Genomic DNA, 21,876 nt, shown 5'->3' with positions numbered 1-21,876 from the left:
CTGTATCTGTAAAAGTTGTGCAGGGGAAAGGGAGAATTCCACCTTGTGGTTTTTCCCATTACAGAGTTGCAAGAACACCTGCACTTGGCTGACTTTCTCTTCTCCTAAAGATACAGGATCAGTCTCAGGCCCTGAACCTGGCAACCCTAGATGCAAGAGGTGGTATGACCAGATATAGGCAAGCTGGAGCGACCAGGTGTAGCATTGTCAGGTATCCAGGCCACTGGGCAAGTCACCCCAGAAAATCAGAAACTGGGGGATATTTGGGTTGTCTCGGCTGGAGACCCAGACAGGACCCCTCCATAAAGGAGTCTCTGGATGAAAACCGGAGACCTGGAAAACTACTGAGACCCCATCTGTACTATACATTTAAATCACTGTTATACCACTTGAAACAGTCATGGCTTCCCCCAAAGAATCCCGGGTACTGTTGTTTGGTAAGGGTGCTGAGAGTTGTTGGGAGACCCCTATTCCCCTCACAGAGCTACAACTCCCAGAGTTCTCTGGGAAGAGGAATAGATTGGTAAACTACTCTGGGAATTATAGCACTGAGAGGGGAATAGGGGTCTCCTAACAACTCTCAGCATCCTTAACGAACTACAGTCCCCAATATGCTTTGAGGGAAGCTATGCCTGTTTAAAGTGGTATCATGGTGCTTTAAATGTACAGTGCAGAGGGGCCTGTTTTAACTGTCAGTTGAAGTCTACTGGGTGAAAAGAACTCCAAGGACCAGAGAACTGATAAGGAAGTTTTCGATAAGGAAGTTTGGTACCTAATTAAAAATTTAAAGTTAAATTCCTGCAGAAGTGTCCTCCCCAAATCCAATGACCTGCTTGTAAGATAATGAGGAGTTGACAATTAAGGATGCACATGTTAGTTGCAGATCCTGTTGTGAGCTAAATTCACAATTTGTGGCCCTAATTTACCCAACACCATTGTGATTCATCTCATTTTCCTGGGGTGCACTTGCTGCTACTTACCCAAAAATATTTTATTTGTGAAGGTCAGAACAATAAAAAGCTTTGGATGTTCCATCATTTTGAAATCAGCAAGAGATGCTTCAGCTTCCGTTGCTGGCCTTAATGAGCGATAATGATGTGATGCATGATTAACTGGGTTGATAGCAAGTGCTTAACAAGACTGATATCCCATGCCATTCAAAGAGGACACTCATAAAAACTCTGACATCTTCCATTTTAAAGTGTTTGTTGAATGACAAGTTTGAGAGATCACCTATGTTTCCAGAACTGGCAAAGTGAAGGGGAAAAAAGAACAGGCTACAATCATTGTATCTAGAACAGAGCTGGAAATTAGAGAGGTTAGACGTTTGACTCTGTCTTCCATGCAAGGAAGAAGAAACTTCCATCAAATGTTGCCCCAGCTGATCTACAGACAGTTTAGGTATTATTTCATTTATTTTACTTGTTCTACACATAATCCAGCCAGTCAACTAGGGAGAAAGAGTATTGCTAGTATGGAAAACAGCCACACCACATGAGAGGAAAATACAGGGCGAGTCAAAACTACTCACTGTTTTTACTTTGTTTTTTTAAAAAAATAACATTCTTTTTTCAGGATTTTTACAGCAATCGTGACATTGTTTCTTTACTTAAATTGCCCTCACTTGCCCTTAGTGATTACATTATGTAGCCAAATCAGATTGATTGCATCTGCCAACATGCGACCGCCCTCCCCCCGCTGGGCGCGCACGCGGAGGAGCCCCCCCCGGGCCTCCGCTGCCTCGTCCTCCGGCGGTCGGGAAGGCGGAAGGGAGGAAGGACCAGCCAGGCACCGGCAGCAGGACAGGCCTTCCTGTGTCTGACCACATTACGTTGAACATGGAAAATGAGGAAGAGTTAGTGAATAAAGGCGAGGAAGATGAGATGAAGATTTATGGCTACACGTTTTGCCGGTGGAAGCTGGTCCTCGTGGCGGGGGGGGTGCTCTGCACGGGCGGCTTCCTCCTCCTCCTCCTCTATTGGATGCCTGAGTGGCGGGTGAAAGCGACATGCAAAAGGACTTCGCTGAGAGGCTGCAAAGTGGTGCTGCTGAGGACCACCGTGAGTTTCTGCTCTTGGTCCTGAAGTGCCCGATTTGGCAGAGATGCGAGACCTTGGACCGATCGTGTCATCTTGACAGGGGAACAGACTTTGTCTCACATCAGAGTTTTTTGCTTGACAGTATAAGCTTCTTATCCACAGGGCAATCTCTTGGGTTGCTGTTCCCCCACCATTGATTTTATCCTAATATTGTATTTTAATCTTGTTTTGTACACCGCCCAGAGAGCTATTAGCTATGGGCGGTTTAGAAATGAAATAAATAAATAAATAAAATAAAAATAAATAACTTTATTTATAGATGCCCAGTAACATAATCTCATTCACTATGTGATCTCTCAGTCGCCCATGTGACAGATTCAAGAAGAAGGAAGCAGAAGCAACCGGGGAAACATTTTTTTTTATTTACTAAATTTATGTCCCACCCTTCCTTCTAGAAGGAGCACAGAATGGCACAGAAGATGCAAAAGCCAAGGGGAAAGATGGCACCAACTGATATTTCAGGAAGAAAATATTAAAACCATCTACAACTTTTCATTTTAAACACCCACAAAATGAGACTGGCAATATTGGGTGAAACCCTACAGGAGGGGGGGAACTTACTTTTCACACTTATTTGGTGCTGAGGCTGACTTCATGCATAACAGTGATGGCATGGTTGCCATCCCAATACTTCCACATGGTATTGGCCCCATGAGAATGCCATCAGAGTGTAATCGCTTTCCAGCATGGTTCTGCGTAGTTGTCTCTTCAAATGAAACTCCACAACCATTCTTGTCAGCTGTAATTTGCAGAGGCGCCTGGCTCACTAATAGTCAGAAACAATTCTGATTTTCAAGGTCGACATGTACTCACAGTGTAACTTCTTCCAAGTATACTGTAATTTGGAATCCTGCATTGAGCAGGGGGTTGGACTCGATGACCTTATAGGCCCCTTCCAACTCTACGATTCAATGAAGTTTAACAGGACTCCCTGCTTCCAGCTGCCATCACCATCACTACCAACCTTGCTTTCATTTCCCACCATTTGTTCCATAGTCAAGGGGATGACAGAAGTAAAAAAAAAAAAAAAAGGAAACACAAAGCCCAATCCATACTCATTAGGAACAAGTGTCTGCATTGCTGTTGCGGGTGCTACCTTCAGCGCTAATTGATGTGTCATTAAACTTTGAGAGGAGAAGGTTCCTGCTCCCATGACAGCTGTTCCATTGTGCAGTGGGCTGAGAAAGAACACCATTAAGCGTAATTAAGGAAAGAGGCTGAAAACATAAGGCAAGAAACCTTTCTCTCCTCAAGATGAAAAGCCCTCTGTGTATACACAAAAATGATGATGGCTCATAACTGACCCTGCCGAAACATCAGCGAGGAGGCAGATGTCCAAAGGACAGGAATGAATGCCATGTCATTTCATCCCATGCACTTCTTCCAAGCTGTTCCTCGGCCAGTCGTAACCCGTCAGGTGCTCGTCCTCCACTCGGTCAGTTTCTCCTTTGCTTCCCCTTCACTGACATTTTAAAGGCCAAGGGAGACCGCAATTGTCAGTCGCCATTCTGGGTAACTTCTTTCCGGTGACTTTTTGCACAGGTTGAAGAACTTCATGAAGTTCTCGCAATTAAGTGAAGCATTTCTCATAATGAGAGGTAGAGACTGGCTGATAGTTGCCAATAACGGTCGGGGGTTCCTGCACAGCCTTCCCTTCTCTCAGTGTGTGCTTCCCACTGGATCGGGAGACAGAATGTGAATCTATCATAACAGCATAACATAAGAACAAAAGAAGAACCCTGCTGGGTCAGGTCAATGGCCCATCTGGCCCAGCGCTTGGAAAAGTTACTTTTTTTGAACTACAACTCCCATCAGCCCAATCCAGTGGCCATACTGGCTGGGGCTGATGGGAGTTGTAATTCAAAAAAGTAACTTTTCCAAGTTCTGATCTGGCCCAGCATCCTGTTCTCACAGTGGTCAACCACATGCCTGTGGGAAGCCTGCAAGCAGAACCTGAGCACAAGAGCATTCTCCCCACCTGCAGTTTCCACCAACTGGTTTTCACAAGCATACAGCCTCAGACCTTGGGGTCAGACTCAGAACATAGCCATCATATGTATGTGTTTGGTGTGCCACCCTTTGGTGGAAGGGGTGTTATAAACATTATTGTTATTGTTAGTATTGCTAGCAACCAACAATAGCCTTATCCTCCAGGAATATGTCTAACCATCTTTTCAAGCCATCCAAGTTGGTGGCCTTCACTGCCTTCTGTGGGAGCAAATTAACAACATAAGAACTGAGGTTCTGTTGGTGGGTGATAAAGAGAAATTGGGGATTACTGATTTGATGCTCAACGGGGTATTATTGCCCCTAAGAGATCAAGTCCGGAGTTTGGGGGTCATTCTTGACTCCCAGCTATCTATGGAGGCGCAGGTAGCGGCCATCAGTCGGGCGGCGCTTTATCAACTACATCTCATCCGAAGGATACGCCCTTACCTCCCGAGCCACTTGCTTCCCAAAGTAGTAAATGCTCTGGTCTTATCCCGGCTAGATTATTGTAATGCCTTATATGTTGGTCTTCCCTGGACTACGGTTCATAAGCTGCAGCTAGTGCAGAATGTGGCAGCTCGCCTGATTAAGGGCAGTCGCTGCCGTGACCATATCACCCCAGTCCTTAAGGAATTGCGCTGGCTACCTGTGGTTGTGCGGGCCAAATTTATGATCCTGCTTTAACTTATAAGGCTCTTCATGAGGACAGCCCACTCTATTTAAACAGTCGCCTTCATTCGCACCAGGGGCGCCAGCTTACAAGATCGTCCTTGAATGGTTCACTTCTTATACCTCAAGTAAAAGAGGTGAGGTTGGTGAGGACAAGGTCTAGAGCCTTTTCTATCGTGGCTCCTACGCTTTGGAATTTGTTGCCAACTGACCTCCGTCAGGCCCCCTCCCTGCTATGCTTTCAGTGGACCTTGAAACCTGGCTCTTTACCCAGGCGTGGGAAGGGGATTAGGCTGGCAGACTGCAGTTCTTGGGAGGTTTAAACTCAAATTTAGGCTGGCAGATTGCAGATCTTGAGGGGTTTAAATGTTTAAGCTTTTAATTTTTAATTTCTAATTTTTAGGATTTTGATTATGTTTATATGAAGTGTACTTGTGTTTGAATGTAAGTCGCCCAGAGTGGCAGATTAATTTCTGCCCTATGGGCATCTAACAAATCTAATTAATTAATTAATTGATTGATTGATTGATTGATTGATTGATTGATTGATTGATTGATTGATAAATAAATAAGAGCCTGCTGGATCAGGGTTATGGCCCATCTAGTCCAGCACCCTGTCCTCACAGTGGCCAAACAGTTGTGCATGGGAAACCCATAAGCAGGACATGAGTGCACAGAACACTCTCCCCTCCTGCTGTTTCCAGCAACTGGTATTTGGAAGCATACTGCCTACGCCTATGGAGGCAGAACATAGCCATCATGGCTAGTAGCCATAGATAGCCTTTTCCTCTATGAGTTTGTCTAATCCTCTTTTAAAGCCATCCAAGTTGGTGGCCATCATTGTCTCTTGTGGGAGCGAATTCCATAATTTAACTGTGCTGCTTAAAGAAATACTTTTATTTTTGTCTGCCCTGAGTCCTGTGGATGCTCTTAAGGACCTAAGAAGAGCTTTGTTGGCTCACACCAAAGGCCTGTCTAGTCTAGCATCCTGTTCCCCACAATGGCTGATCAGATGCCTGTGGGAAGCTCATAGGCAGGATATGAGGGTAATGTCCATCTTCTGCTGTGGTTCTCCAGAGACTTACCCACCTTATTTCCAGACTAAAAAAACCAGATAGTTTGATGGATATTTCTGGGTATCTCAATACATATTACCTAAAGTGGAAATGCTGAGTAGTGGACCAAAACAAGAGAAATGGAAGTCAGGGGTATGTATAGCAAAAGAAAACTTTGGGTATAGCTGGAGGGATAGTGCATGATTTGGTTACCACTGGCTTTCATTGAGCGCTAGAACAGGGAACAATCTAGGACAAAACTGAAAAAAGGGCAAAACACTAGAAATACCAGGGTCAAGGGCAAATTTAACCCTGATCCCAGGGGTAACAGTGTGTCTACAACAGGGGTTGTTGGGTCTGTTTCCATTTTCATTTTCTCACGGAGGTCACCAGCACAGAGCTTGGAAAAGTTACTTTTTTTGAACTACAACTCCCATCAGCCCAATCCAGTGGCCATGCTGGCTGGGGCTGATGGGAGTTGTAGTTCAAACAAAGTAACTTTTCCAAGCTCTGCACCAGCAAGTCAAGAGCGATTGCCAACTTAGGGGCTCCTCCAGATGTCCTTTTTATTGTACATTCATGATGATTTGTGCTCATCCTGGTGTCAGAGCAGTTGTCCATGATCCCACTTCCAGTACTATTTGCACTGAAAAAGTTTGGGTGTGGACATAAAGCTTCATTCCCAATCAGTGCGTGTCCCATACCTTCCTGCTGAAATCGAGATGGCAACAATATGATAACATGGCAGAACAACTATTAAAGTGGAATCCTGGGTGGACAGTTTAATATAAATCCACCACTTGTGCACCATTATTGTGTCAGTGACATCTTGCAATATATGCCCGCAAAAAAAAAAACACAACCAACACCAGGCTGAAGGGTCCCTTCCTCTTTATTGATCAGAAAGCCAATGGTTCCATGAGGTCTGATACTTCCAGCTACCTCACTGGGATACAGTGTTTTTCAAAACAGACCTTGCCACCACACCAAAGAAGACTCGTGACACAAGTGTGGAATAACGTTATATTTATTAAAATATAACACACTAGATCAAATTCAATTCAGCCAATTAATCAAATATAAAATACTTTGGGCAGGTGAGGCTAAACCTACTCCCTCCCATTCTGAAGGCAAGTAATTCTCCTCCGACTGTAACTCCCCAGTCAAGGATGTGGGAGAAATCCTCCCTCCTTGCTATTGGAGTCAGGTGTGTGGTTCCAACCTCTGCATCCTGGCCCCGCCATACAGGCGTTCACCATGATGCGCAAGCCGGTCCCACAAGGACACTCCCCAGATCCCCACCAGACATTAAGCCCTGATGGTTCCCTAGGGAGTGCCCTTTACCAGAATGCCCCAACCGCCTTAATTTTAACCCCAATATACCTCACCTGCCCAAATTCCATGCCAGCCAAAGCAGACACACCACAACCCTACCCGACAGGCCAATTGAATTAAACCCAAGCAGTATGGAGTAGGCAAAACCAAAGGGATTCTGAAATCAGGATCCCCCCCCCCCAAAATTCCTACTCAGCCCCATTTGGCAACTAGCAGAGCCCATACTGACAAGAGAGGGAGGAAGGGTGTCGCAAGGCAAAAAAAAGGCAAGCGCTAGGGGAAGGAGCAGGCTTATATTTGCTGATCAAACCCTTTCCTGATTGGTAAAGTGATCCCACGTGGCTCAATCCAAGAATTTCGAGAACCTTCCCAAGTCCTCTAAAGAATTAGGGTGGTGGCAAACACGTCCCCACAAAGGCGGGAACGCCATTGTCCCATTTATCTTCTGATCCCCGTCCAAAACTGCTGGCAACAAGCCCTAGTAGCTTCTGTTGTCTTAGGGATGTTTCTCCAGCTTTCCCTGTGGCCAGTCTATCCTTCGGCTCTCTCACTTGTCCTTGTGATGTCCTTATATGTTAAAAACTGTAAATATGGTAAGTGCGGGCTTATATAGGGATATATGGTAAGTGAATTGAGTAAGAGGGGAGAAGTACATGGGCTAGAATGTGGGAGAATATTGGATGATGATTGGCTGAGTGTTTTGAATGGCTGAAGGTATAAATGAAAGGTTGGTTGGGGAGTTGGGAGGAGAGTGATTGGAAAGGAGTTGAAGTGGGAGGCAGTTGGGATTGAGTTGACAGAGTTCTGAGGGAGGTTTGGATTCTATTAGGCTGATATTTGGACAGAATATATATAACTGGAAACATAAGAGTGACACTATATGAAACCAGATGCTTGTTAAACATTCCTAAAGTAATCTTGTTATTTCCTAGTGTTATCAAATAAATACTTTTATTGGTTGACCAAAATCCGGATCCTTGGCTGGGGATATACAGACCAGAAGGGAGGGCAGGGTAATTACCAAGGCTGATGGGAAACTGTATCTAATGGTGGCAGCGGTGAAGGAAGAAAGTGTAACATCATCAAGTATCCAGAGCAACCCAGGATTGTATGCTTTATAGACAAAGATACAGGGGGGCTGTGGACAGCAAGGGCACCCAGACACAAAGTAACAAAGAGAGACTAAGGCGAAGTCTCTAGCAGTATTGTTTACAGGGAGTAGCTGGTGGTGCTGCCTAGCAGTGGGATCTTGAGAGATCTGTGCTAGAGCAGAGTGAGAAAAAATAAAAATGACAATCCTGACTGGTGGTGTCCTGAGGTGGTGCCTAGTGAAAGGCGGTAGCCACAAGCAGGTGGGAACCTGACACGTGGAGCCAAAGGTGGGATCGTCACAGTCCTCCTCTGAGCCCCCTCCCCATTTATTTTTTGGTCACTTCCACCTGCAGGCCAAAAGCCCTCTTCTTTCCAGAACTCTTCTCACATATTCCTAGTTGATGGGGTTCAAAAGGGTCTGCATAGGAATCAACACAGATGTAATTGGTGACAAAATTGTTTCTGTACATCTGTCTGTTTTACTCTCTGGGCACGTTCTAGGCCAGCCTTCCTCCAGAAGTTGTCAGACGACAACTCCCCTTAGCCCCACCCACCATGACCAATGGTCAAGGATAATAGGAACTGTAGTCCAAAGGATCTGGAGGGTGGGAAAGTTTGTTCTAGGCTGCATTGTTTTTGATGGAATAAAGGTTGCTCTTCTGTGAAGAACTAGAAGTATCTGCAGGATTCCTGACTCTGAGGACAGACTTTCTGGGAGGTGAATTACATGAGTATGGATATACCCCCTCGAGCCACATATAAACTATGTTTATCTATTGCAATCGGCTGGCACATCCTCTCTGGATTATCCCCAATCAGCAGTTTGGTACATCCCACATGCAATGTCAAGGGATGTAAGAAGGCATTGTTGTCTGTTCTGCCCTGTATTTGTCACCTGCAGCACTGTTTCCATTCCACTGCAGATCACTTTCTGCCCACAACTATGTTATTCACCTTGCCATCTGCTGTGGTGAAATTACGTAGCTTACATAATTTACATAATTACTGTACATAAGTTACACAACTTAGATTGTTGTTACAGTATCTCAACCCCTTTCATTTCAGGGCAAAGGAAAAACAATGCAAATGGAGAGGAAAAAAGCATAATCAATTATGTATTTTTTGTGGACTGAAAACAACGACAGGAAAGGCTGGTCGAATTCGCTGGACTGATTTCCTTTCCGGACATGGGAGAAATAAGCGAACATCTGCAATTCCCTCTCCTGTTTCTGTTTGAATTCTCCGAATGTCATTTCAGGGCTTCCCATGAAGCAAGCACACCTGCCTCGCCATAAGAACCATGGGTCAGATGGGAGAAAACATGGTTCTAGTCCATTGCTGTCTCTCTTGTGGACAAAAGCTTCTTTGAGGGCAGCAACGCCTGTCCTGCCCCTATGACACTGGGGCCCCATGTGCAGTATACCTTTAGAGCAGTGCCATCCCACTTGAAACAGTCACGGCTTTCCCCAAAGAATCCTGGGAACTGTAGTTTGTTAGGGGTACTGAGAGTTGTTGTTGTTGTTGTTATGTGCCTCCAAGTCAACTACGACTTATGGCGACCCTATGAATCAGTGACCTCCAATAGCATCTGTCATGAACCACCCTGTTCAGGTCTTGTACATTCAGATCTGTGGCTTCCTTTATGGAATCAATCCATCTCTTGTTTGGCCTTCCTCTTTTTCTACTTCCTTCTGTTTTTCCCAGCATTATTATATTTTCTAATGAATCATGTCTTCTCATTATGTGTCCAAAGTATGATAACCTCAGTTTCATCATTATAGCTTCTAGTGATAGTTTTGGTTTAATTTGTTCTAACACCCAATTATTTGTCTTTTTTGCAGTCTATGGTATCCGCAAAGTTCTTCTCCAACACCACATTTCAAATGAGTTGATTTTCTCTTATCAGCTTTTTTCACTGTCCAACTTTCACATCCATACATAGAGATCGGGAATACCATGGTCTGAATGATCCTGACTTTAGTGTTCAGTGATACATCTTTACATTTGAGAACCTTTTCTAGTTCTCTCACAGCTGCCCTCCCCAGTCCTAGCCTTCTTCTGATTTCTTGACTATTGTCTCCATTTTGTTTAATGATTGTGCCAAGATATTGATAATCCTTGACAAGTTCAATGTCCTCATTGTCAAGTGTAAAGTTGCATAAATCTTCTGTTGTCATTACTTTACTCTTCATGACGTCCAGCTGTAGCTTTGATGTTCAGCTGTAGTCCTGCTTTTGTGCTTTCCTCTTTAACTTTCATCAGCATTCATTTTAAATCATTACTGGTTTCTGCTAGTAGTATGGTTTCATCTGCATATCTTAAATTATTGATATTTCTCCCTCCCATTTTCACACCTCCTTTTTCTTAGTCCGATCCTCCCTTCCCCCTGCACAACTTTCAAAGATACAGAAGACCTCTTGGAGGCTGAGCTTGGCAACCAAGAGGTCTTCTGTATCTTTAAAGGTTGTGCAGGGGAAAGGGAGAATTCCACCTTGTGTTTTTTCACATTACAGCATTGCAAAAACACCTGCACTTGGCTGACTTTCTCTTCTCCTAAAGAAACAGGATCAGTCTCAGGCCATGAACCTGGCAACCCTACTTGGGCCCCATCCACCAGCAGCATGTGGGCTCCAGATGGGAATGCAGGCCTCAGGCTGAAACCGCTTCCCTGCCCTTGCAGCAGTTGAATAATAACTTTTGATAGCGCTGCTTAATATGATTCCTAATCTGTACCATTCATTCACCACCACCACCACTTTCCCACTCCTCTCATTTCCGTCAAAGATCTCAAAATAATATCTGAAGCACCTTTGAATGTTGGATGCTGCGAGTCACCAAACCTTGCCTCCCCGATTGCTCTGTCACTGACGTCCTCTCCGATGAGAAAGGCTTCCAATTTAACCAGCTTTATTAATACATCAGGCTCTGTCGCCGCGCCCGTTATCACTTGCCTCTTTCTGCACACTTTTCAATCAAAGCCAAGCAACATTTATCTGTGAATAGGAGAAAGAGAGAGAGGGAGACCATTGTGTTTCACCTGATCATTAATTCATGGGTGGAGAAAGAGAGAGATCTGAATTGCTATAGCTGCTTGTCCAGCTGCAGATTGGATTAAACAGGCCATTTATAGTCAGCAGATATCATCCTTCCATTCATCTGATTATTTCAAATTTGAAAACGACTTGTCAGAAGTCTGCAAAGTTCCTTAATGTTAAAGGGAGACTTTCATGTCCCAGTCTTACAGATTTATAGAAGGAAGAGGGCGGCCGGGGGGTGTCAAACACCCTCTTAATGAGCCTTCCTTGGCAGGAGGAATAAAATCTTGAAGGCTCGCCATGTAGAAGCAAGAAGAGAAAAACAGGCAGCCCAGCTGTAGGCGGCTTTGCTGAGCCTTGCAGCTGACACATGGCAAAGGATGCAGGAAGGAGATAGGCCACACAGCCCAAGGCAGGGTTCATGATTGCCACCATCAAAACTGCCCTCCTGCAGAAACTGTGACTGCAGGCGACTGCCAAATCCAGCTAATGGGGCAGCAAGCACCTCTCCAGCATGCCCATTGAGGACATGCCTGCCTGCTTTTTTGGGGGGGGGGATAATACATGGAGATTGGCAGGTTAATACTCCATGGATGCTCACAGAGAACCACTGTTGTTGTTTGTGCCTTCCAGTCAATTACGACTTATGGCGACCCTATGAATCAGTGACCTCCCATCACATTTGCTGGAGAGGATGTACTCAAAAAGGAACATATTTTCATCTTTGGTGGACTTGTTCAAAAATCAACAAATTTTGCATTTCAATTCAAGATGAACTCAATAAAATCACAAAAGAAACAGTACAATTAAAACCAGAACTATTCTTATTATCTTTATTTACAGGTGAAAATAAAACTTTAAAATCAAAACACTTGATATCCAAGTTATTATTGGCAGCAAGAATAACGATGTTACAATCTTGGAAGCACTTAGATGAGCTGAACATAAAGAGCTGGTACAACAAAATTTGGACAATAGCAATCTTGGACAAAATTACTTTACATCTTCGATTTTTAAGAGGCAGCAAAACCAGAAACATTCATGTCAACTTTGTGGAGATTCAGATATTATACTTCACAACAAGATCTACACAAGCAACTTTCCTCAGCAGCAAAAGACGTATGGTTTTCATGAATAAATAACTGCGTCCTCATAGTTTTACATCTCTAAAACATGATTATATCACAATATATGTAAAAGCCTCTGAATACTCACTTGTATATTAACACTCACCTATGTATTATTACACCTCCACATATTTGCAATATTAATACCATAAGCACTGGCTCTAGGGAGGGGGGGAGGGATTTAGGGTTACTTTTATATTTTATATTGTCTATGTTAATTTTTTTGTATAATAATGACAAAAGACTAATAAAAAGATTTTTTTAAAAAAATAAACCACCCAGTTCAGATCTTGTAAGTTCAGGTCTGTGGCTTCCTTATGGAATCAATCCATCTCTTGTTTGGCCTTCCTCTTTTTCTACTCCCTTCTCTTTTCCCCAGCATTATTGTCTTTTCTAGGGAATCATGTCTTCTCATGATGTGTCCAAAGTATGACAACCTCAGTTTCATCATTTTAGCTTCTAGTGACAGTTCTGGTTTAATTTGTTCTAACACCCAATTATTTGTCTTTTTCACGGTCCATGGAATGCCCAAAGCTCTTGTGATGTCCTTCCCCAGCACCACCTGTGAAGCTCTCACTTGGGGCTACCAGCAGACAGGAACGTCAGGTTTATTCTTACCCTTTACAGCTCTAGCACAGATCTCCCTAGATCCCACTGCTAGGCAGCACCACCAGTCACTTTCTGTAACCCAAACTCCCAGAGACCTTGCCTAAGTCTCTCTATAGCTTGTTACTTTGTGACTGTGTGCCTATGCTGTTCCCAGCCCCCTTGTATCTTTATATTTAAAGCATACAACTCTGGGTTCCTCTGGATACTTGACTTGTTACAATCTCTCCCTTCACCGCTGCCACCATTAGATACAATTTCTGTTCAGCCTTGGTAATTACCTTGCCCTCCCTTCTGGTCTGTATATTTCCCCAGCCAAGGATCAGGCCTTTGGTAAACCAAACAAGTATTTATTTAATATCAGAAATAACAAGATTACTTAAGGAATGTTTCACAAGCGTATGGTTTCATCTATATTCTGTTAGGTACTTAACTTCTTACTAATTGCCTCAGAACTCCGACTCACTCTCCACACCACCAAACCTCCAACCTCTCTCTCAACCTCTCAAATACCCCCTCCTAAACACCCTCCCAGATTCAACTGTCATTCTTCCATTTATACTCCCAGCCATTCAAATGCTCAGCCAATCATCCAGCATTCTACTGCTCATGTGCTCCCCCCTCCTCTTTCACTCCACTTACCATATGTCTTCTATATAAACAGCAATTTCCATATTTACAATATAAGCAGGAACATCACAGCTCTCCTCCAACATCACATTTCAAATGAGATTATTTTTCTCTTATCCTTTTTTTTTTCACTGTCCAACTTTTACATCCATACACAGAGATCGGGAATACCATGGTCTGAATGATCATGACTTTAGTGTTCAGTGATACATCTTTGTGTTTGAGGACCTCTTCTAGTTCTCTCATAGCTGCCCTCCCCAGTCCTAGCCTTCTTCTGATTTCTTGACTATTGTCTCCATTTTGGTTAATGACTGTGCCAAGGTATTGATAATCCGTGACAAGTTCAATGTCCTCATTGTCAACTTTAAAGTTACATAAATCTTCTGTTGTCATTACTTTAGTCTTTTTAACTTTCAGCTGTAGTCCTGCTTTTGTGTTTTGTTCTTTAACTTTCATCAGCATTCGTTTCAAATCATTACTGGTTTCTGCTAGTAGTATGGTATCATCTGCATATCTTAAATTATTGATATTTCTCCCTCCAGTTTTCACACCTCCTTCATCTTGGTCCAATCCCGCTTTCCATATATATTCTGCATATAGATTAAACAAATAGGGTGATAAAATACATCCTTGTCTCACACCCTTTCCAGTGGGGAACCAATCAGTTTCTCCATATTCTGTCCTTACAGTAGCCTCTTGTCCAGAGTATAGGTTGCTTTCACCTCACATTCTAAGATTTCTGGTTCTTCATCATACAGTTCATCCATAAATGAATCTGTCATCCTTGTATCTCTTTTATACAGTTCTTCAGTGTATTGCTTCCATCTTCCTTTTATTTTATCTCGGTCAGTCAGTGTGTTCACCTGTTGATTATTCAACATCCCTGCTCTTGGTTTAAATTTTCCTTTCATTTCTCTAATCTTTTGGAATAGGACTCTTGTTCTACGTTTTTTGTTGTCCTCTTCTACTTCTTTACAATAACTATTGTAATAGTTCTCTTTGTCCCTACGTACTAGTCACTGTATTATTGCATTTAGGGTTCTGACAGTGTTTCCGTCTCCTTTTGCTTTTGCTTTCCTTCTCTCTTTAAGAGTTTCTTCAGTCATCCATTGAGGTCTTTCTCTCTTTTTAACTAGAGGTATTGTCTTTTTGCATTCTTCCCTGATAATGTCTCTGACTTCAATCTATAGTTCTTCTGATTCTCTATCAACTAAATTTAAAGCCTCAAACCTGTTCCTTATTAGATCTTTATATCCTTCTGGGATGTTATTTAAATTGTATTTTGGCATTATGAGTGCTTTGTTGTTCTTCTTTAGCTTTACTCTGATTTTCAATACGATCAGTTCATGATCTGTACCACGGTCCGCTCCTGATCTTGTTTTTTCAGAAAGTATGGAACTTCTCCATCTTATGCTACTATATAAACAATTTGATTTCTATATTGACCATTTGATGATGTCGACATGAACAGTCATCTTTTCGGTTGCTCAAAAAATATGTTTGCAAGTAACAAATTATTGGCTTCACAGAATTCAATAAGTCTTTCTCCTGCATAATGTCTGTCTCCTAAGCCCCATTTCTCCACAATTTCTAGTTCTTCTTTGTTCCCTACTTTTGCATTCCAGTTCCCCATGATTATCAGCACATCTTTTTTTGGTCTGTGATCAATTTCTTCCTGTACTTCTGTGTAAAATCTCTCCAATTCCTCTTCTGTGTTTGCCATTGGAGCGTAGACTTGGATGATGGTTTTATTGACAGGTTTCCTGTTAAATCTCATTGATATCACTCAGACCTGCGTAGTAGCTCTTAATTGCTCTTGCTACATCCCTTCTCACTATTAAAGCAACCTCATTTCTTCTTAATTTCTCATTTCCTACATAAAATATTTTGTAGCTGCCTCACTGAAAATGTCCCATTCCCGTCCATTTTAATTCACTCACACCAATGTAATATTGTAATGTTGATGCATTCCATTTCTTGCTTGACTATTTCTAACTTTCCCTGGTTCATGCTTCTCACATTCCATATTGTGTATGTCATACAACTCCAGACTCTCCTTTCGCATCTGTGGGCATCAGCTTGTGGGCTTCCATTCTGCTTTGACCCAGTGGCGTCATTAGTCACAGCACTAGTCGTACTTGTCCATTGTTCTTCCCCAGTAGCTAGTTCATTGAGTGCCATCTGACCTGGGGGGGGTCTCATCTTCCAGCACTATCTCGTGTTGCATTTTGGTACTCTGTTCATAGGATTTTCATTGTAAGCATTATTCAGAGGAGGTTTACCATTGCCTTCCTGTGAGTCTGGATGCATCTTAGTGATAGCAATTACCAGGCAATTGGCATCCAATTCATCCATGGCATCCTGTAGTCTGTTTGGTCTTGAGTAAGGCACTTGGTGTTCCAGCCATCTAGTCCAGGTTACCATGAATAGGTTTGAAATGGATCACATCAGAGGAGGGGGAGATATAATCATAATCATCATCATCATCATCATATTCATAATCATAATCATAATATCAGTTTACTATTAGAAAGAATTATTATTGCTCTCCTTGTTTTTTTTAGAGAGCCAGTGTGGTGTAGTGGTTAAGGTGTTTGACTACGACCTGGGAGACCATGGTTCGAATCCCCACATAGCCATGAAATTCACTGGATGACCTTGAGTCAGCCACTGCCTCTCATCCTCATGAAAACCCTATTCACAGGGTTGCCATAAGTCAGAATCGACTTGAAGGCAGTACATTTACATTGTTCTTTTTATTATCATCTCCATTCCATCTAAGAGCAAACTTGAGTTGCCAAGAGGACTGGATCCAGAATGAGGGGAAAGATATCATCATGTCATTTTTTATTATTATTATTTTTTTACAGAAAAGTGAACTCAGAGTGACTTACAAAAACAAACATTAAAAGCGAGTGTAAATAACACATGCTGCTTTGCATCCGCCTTGGCTACGAATCCCCTTCTGTATTGGCTGCCTATCTCCATCTGTATGTAAAACTCTGTTTCAATATGTGGTTGCTAGGGACATGGAAACAGGGCAGACCTCCTGCTCCATCTCTTGGCCAAAATATTTCAGTGAAAAGGTCAAAATGTTACAAAAACAAAACTTCCTCCAAATTGTGCAACAAAGAGCATTTCCAGATTGTCAGTATTTTGCAGGCACAACTGCAAGGAGGTATGAATAAAATAGGGGGTTTATTCTCAGGTTCATCTCAATGGATCAGAGCCTTGCACTTGACCTCAAAGTCACATGATGCTCAGAACTCTCAGGAAACATGTACCAGCAGTCCTATGGAAAGGTTTCAACTCCAGGTATGCTCAGGAGTAATCCCTTTACTTAAATAATGGTCTACGCCTAAGTTAAAGTCTGAGTCAGTGAAACTCCCATAAGATAAGGGTTTGAGTTAATTGACGTGTATTTAATTTCTCTGGAGACTGCAACTAAAGTTTTCATTCCAGCAGGTAGATCAATCATATCACAAGAAGTTCTGTCAAGTCTTACATTACTCACTAGTAACCCTCCTCCCAATTTACATTCAGTCCAACAAAGATTCAAAGTATATTTAAACATAATAGTTTTGGGGAGTCAGTAGCACCTCTTGGGCTCCAACAACTTCCTCATTCTACGCAACACTCTCTAAGATCATCTCAGAGCTTGGAAGTAACTCGTTATTTTTAACGAGTTACTTTTAATTCGTTACAATTTTAAATAACGAGTGGGTAATTCCATTACATTTGGCAAGTAACGGAACGAATAGTAATTTCCCTACTTTTCAGCTTCAACTTTAACGTTTCCACGTTAGGTTGGACGTTACTTGGGGGCGGGAACAAGGGGAAGTCAGCTCCTGGCTGTGATTGGTTAACACAAGACATGTGCCTCACACTGATTGGACCTCTGCGCAGACTGTCTCTTCCCTCGTGATCTGTGTTAGGAGGCACGATAGAAGAGATGAATAGGCAGGGGGAGCCTGCTAGCATCTGACTCTGAGAGGAAAAAATGGACGCCGGAGGAAAAAGCCAGGGCAAGGAAGGCAGAATGGCGAAGAGCTGTGGAGGTGAGTGACGATGATTTGTGTGTGTGTGTGCCCCGGTGTGTGTGTTTTCGGCTGGAGTCTCTGGTTTTTTGGGGGGGGGGGCTCCGGCTCTCTGGCTACCACCCCTTACTCTCTGGACTCTCTGCTTCAATTTAAAAAAAAGTTTCTAGGTGGTCTAATTCCCGAGATATACACCAAAACGTAAAACCCCCCTGCACAACTTTTTTTTAAACAGATCATGCTCTAGCTACAACTCCCATCAGCCCAATCCAGTGGCCATGCTGGCTGGGGCTGATGGGAGTTGTAGTTTAAAGTAACTTTTCAAAGCTCTGGCTGCAACCCCGCCTTTTCATGATTGTGAGTAAAGTGCAGACTTGTGTTTGTGTTGTAAATCTCTCTCCCTCCAACCCCATTTTTAAAGAAATTAGGCAGGGTTTATCACAGTTTTTATTATGTAGGAAACTAATACTCATTTTTTAAAAAAATGAATGAAGTTTATTTATTTATTTTTATTATTTTATTTATATCCCACCCTTCCTCCCAGTAGGAGCCCAGGGCAGCAAACAAAAGCACTAAAACACTTTAAAAATCATAAAAACAGACTTTAAAATATATTAAAACAAAACATCTTTAAAAACATTTTTAAAAGCTTTAAAAACATTTTTTTAAGAAAAAATTTAAAAACATATTAAAAAGCAATTTCAACACAGACGCAGACTGGGATAAGCTCTCAACTTAAAGGACTTGTTAAAAGAACAAGTTCCTTATCACTTGAGGCTGCAGTTTTCCCTGGTTGTGTAAGCCCCATTGAATACATTGGGACTTGCTTCTGAGTAAACAAACATAGGATTGCACTATAAATATCTTTACAGGTTATATAAATAAACATATTTGATAGTCATGCTTATATAAATATTTTCATAGAATCATAGAATAGTAGAGTTGGAAGGGGCCTATAAGGCCATCAAGTCCAACCCCCTGCTCAATGCAGGAATCCAAATCAAAGCATTCCCGACAGATGGCTGTCCAGCTGCCTCTTGAATGCCTCCAGTGTCGGAGATCCCACTACCTCGCTAGTAATTAGTTCCATTGTTGTATGGCTCTAACAGTTAGGAAGCTTTTCCTGATGTCCAGTCAAAATCTGGCTTCTTGCAACTTGAGCCCATTATTCTGTGTCCTGCACTCTGGGATCATTGAGAAGAGATCCCGGCCCTCCTCTGTGTGGCAACCTTTCAAATACTTGAAGAGTGCTATCATATCTCCCCTCAGTCTTCTCTTCTCCAGGTTAAATATGCCCAGTTCCTTCAGTCTCTCCTCATAGGGCGTTGTTTCCAGTCCCCTGATCATCCTTGTTGCCCTCTTTTGAACCTGTTTCAGTTTGTCTGCATCCTTCTTGAAGTGCAGAGACCAGAACTGGACACAGCACTCAAGATGAGGCCTAACCAGTGCTGAATAGAGGGGAACTAATACTTCACATGATTTGGAAACTATACTTCTGTTAATGCAGCCTGATATAGCATTTGCCTTTTTTGCAGCCACATCACACTGTTGGCTCATATTCAGCTTGTGATCAACAACAATTCCAAGATCCTTCTTGCATGTCGTACTGCTGAGCCAAGTATCCCCCATCTTATAACTGTGCATTTGGTTTCTTTTTCCTAAGTGTAGAACTTTTACTTCCACCCAGTTTTGTCATGCTGTGTCCCTATAAGTATCCAATTGCATACTATGGTTGTACAATACTTCCTTTACATTTTAAGTATGCCTTGGGGTAGTCATGGTTCTCCATTGTTTTCATCCTGAGGGGCAGATAGGCTGAGAAATGGTGAGTAGCCCATGGTCACCCACTACACTTTATAGCTTATTTTCATTTTGAAAAATTAATTAAAACAATTTACATGCAGGCAAAATTTATTAAGCGGATTCACACAATATGTGTAAAGCACATCCAACTCGCATTTAAAGTGCATGACTTCCCCTAAAGAATTCTGGGAAGTGTCATTTCCCCCTCACAGTTATAGTTCTCACCACTCTTAACAAACTGCAGTTCCCATGATTCTGTGGTGGGATTCATGTGCTTCAAATGGGTGTTGAATATGCTTTAAAGGAATGGTGTGGATCTGCCCTAGGTATGATGTTCATTCAAGAGTGAATTGAAAAGAACAATTTTAAAAGATACTTCTTACTCTTACTCATTTTTCAGACCTCTTTCTGAAGTAAAGGGTCAAATCTGTAAAAACATTTGGAGCAGCCACATTAAAAGATAAGGGCAGGGTATTCCAGGCAGGGGGTTGCCAACCCTGCTTGGATATGGATGTCTTTGCAGAAGAACCCTAGTCAAGGTTTACCAACAGCACAGTCCAAACTATATCTACTTAGAAGTCAGTCCTGTTGAGTTCTATGGGGCTTAATCCCTTAGTAAGTGTGTTTAGAATTGCAGCCTTCAGGAGCCTCCATCTTTACTCCCCAAAGCTCCCATCTAACATCTCCACAACACTAGGCTCCTTTGTCTCTGCTGTGGCCTTCTGGTGACTGCCCTAGCCTGAAGGCACTTAACCCTTCTTGCTGAAAGCAAGTCGGCTAGATTAAATGTTCCCTACCCAGGCTCATATATATAAAATATAAACGGCATTTTGTCAAAAGTATTTTTGTCTACATTTTATACCTCATCCTTGGTTTTCCAAGCTTGGCATGGAATGCTTCTCATACAGAATTAATTTGAAATGCTGCATATTTATTATCATAATCATCATATTCAAAATAAAAAATATATGTACCGCCTTCAAGTTGATTCCAACTTATGGTGACCCTATGAATAGGGTTTTCATGAGGCTGAGAGGCAGTGACTGGCCCAAGGTCACTCAGTGAGCTTCATGGCTATGTGGGGATTTGAACCCTAGTCTCATTTTGTTCTCACAACAACCCTGTGAGATAGTAGGTTAGACTGGCCCAGGCAGGGTTATTCAGTGAGCAAATAGGATCTCTTTTAATTGTGCTATCGACCTGCTTACTTCCACTCTGACTGGGGGATCTTGCAGCATGGGGAAGAGATGGGGGCACATCACAGCTGAAGTTCACCCATATAGGAGCATTATCTCTTGTTTATTACAGAGACGCCTGTTGCAGGTTTTGCTGCTGAGAGCAGCAGTCAGTTAGTGCGGCCACTTGAGTCACAGCTTGTTGATCCTGAGGAGGCAAAACTAGAAAGTGAGGTTCAGAAAGGAGGCCCTGTGCACGAGGAGGAGGAGGGCATGAAGCAGTGCCAGTTGCCCACAGCCACATCTGCAGAACAGCAAGTACCATGGTTTGGCTTTGAGAAAGCTTGTACATTTGTGAGCCAGAGTGGGAAAAATGTTGTTGTACGATGCAATTACTGCCTTCCAAGGATCAAAAATCTGAGATCAGCTGTTTCCCCCTCATCCAATGTGAAGAAACATTTTGAGGTAAGCCTTTGTCATGCTGGTCCTCAAAGAGTGTCCATTGTCTATTTATGTTTAAATTGTGAAGTTCCTCTTCCATTTTTTCTTGGATTCATGCTTTGTTCTTCTTCCTCAGAGGGCACACCCTGAGAAGCTGAGAGCAATTGAAGAAGCAATAAAGGCAAGGAGACGTGGCCTTCCTGAACCAATGCATGACACCCCTCCTCCCAAAATGCTGAAGCAGCAGCAGACAACCCTTGAGAGGTGGGGATCTGGCAGGGATCTGCTTCTTCTGGCAGCCTGCGTACACCCTCGCTTCAAACTAGATCGGCTGGAATCGTGTCAGGCCACCACCCATACCAACAAGTAAGAACATTAGGGAAGCCCTTTGGGTGGATTACTCCAAGGGAAATGTTGTCTCAAGGGAGGCATCAGAGGGCTTAAGGTGGTAGGCAGGGGCTGGGCCTTTTCTTCCTGGGGCTCCTCATCACAACCTTGGGCTGCTGCAGGTAATCCTTAAGGGTCTGCTGTGCTGCCCCATGAGTGTGGTGACTTGGTCACCTTCCTACGTTCCATGTCATCATCCACAGGCTCAGGCTGGACCCTGAACCAGGGGACATGACAAGCATCAGGAAATGAAGAGCAGATGATGGTTTCCTAACATATATGTGTTAACATATCCTCTCTCTTTCTTAGATACACAATGGAAGCCTTGCTGAAAGCTGAAATAAAGATGGGTGTACTTAATGAGGACAGTGATCAGTCTTCAGATAAAGACCAGGA

The sequence above is a fragment of the Rhineura floridana genome, chromosome 5 (assembly GCF_030035675.1).
Source record: "Rhineura floridana isolate rRhiFlo1 chromosome 5, rRhiFlo1.hap2, whole genome shotgun sequence".
NCBI lineage: Eukaryota > Metazoa > Chordata > Lepidosauria > Squamata > Rhineuridae > Rhineura > Rhineura floridana.
Note: the sequence above shows the minus strand (reverse complement) of the source record.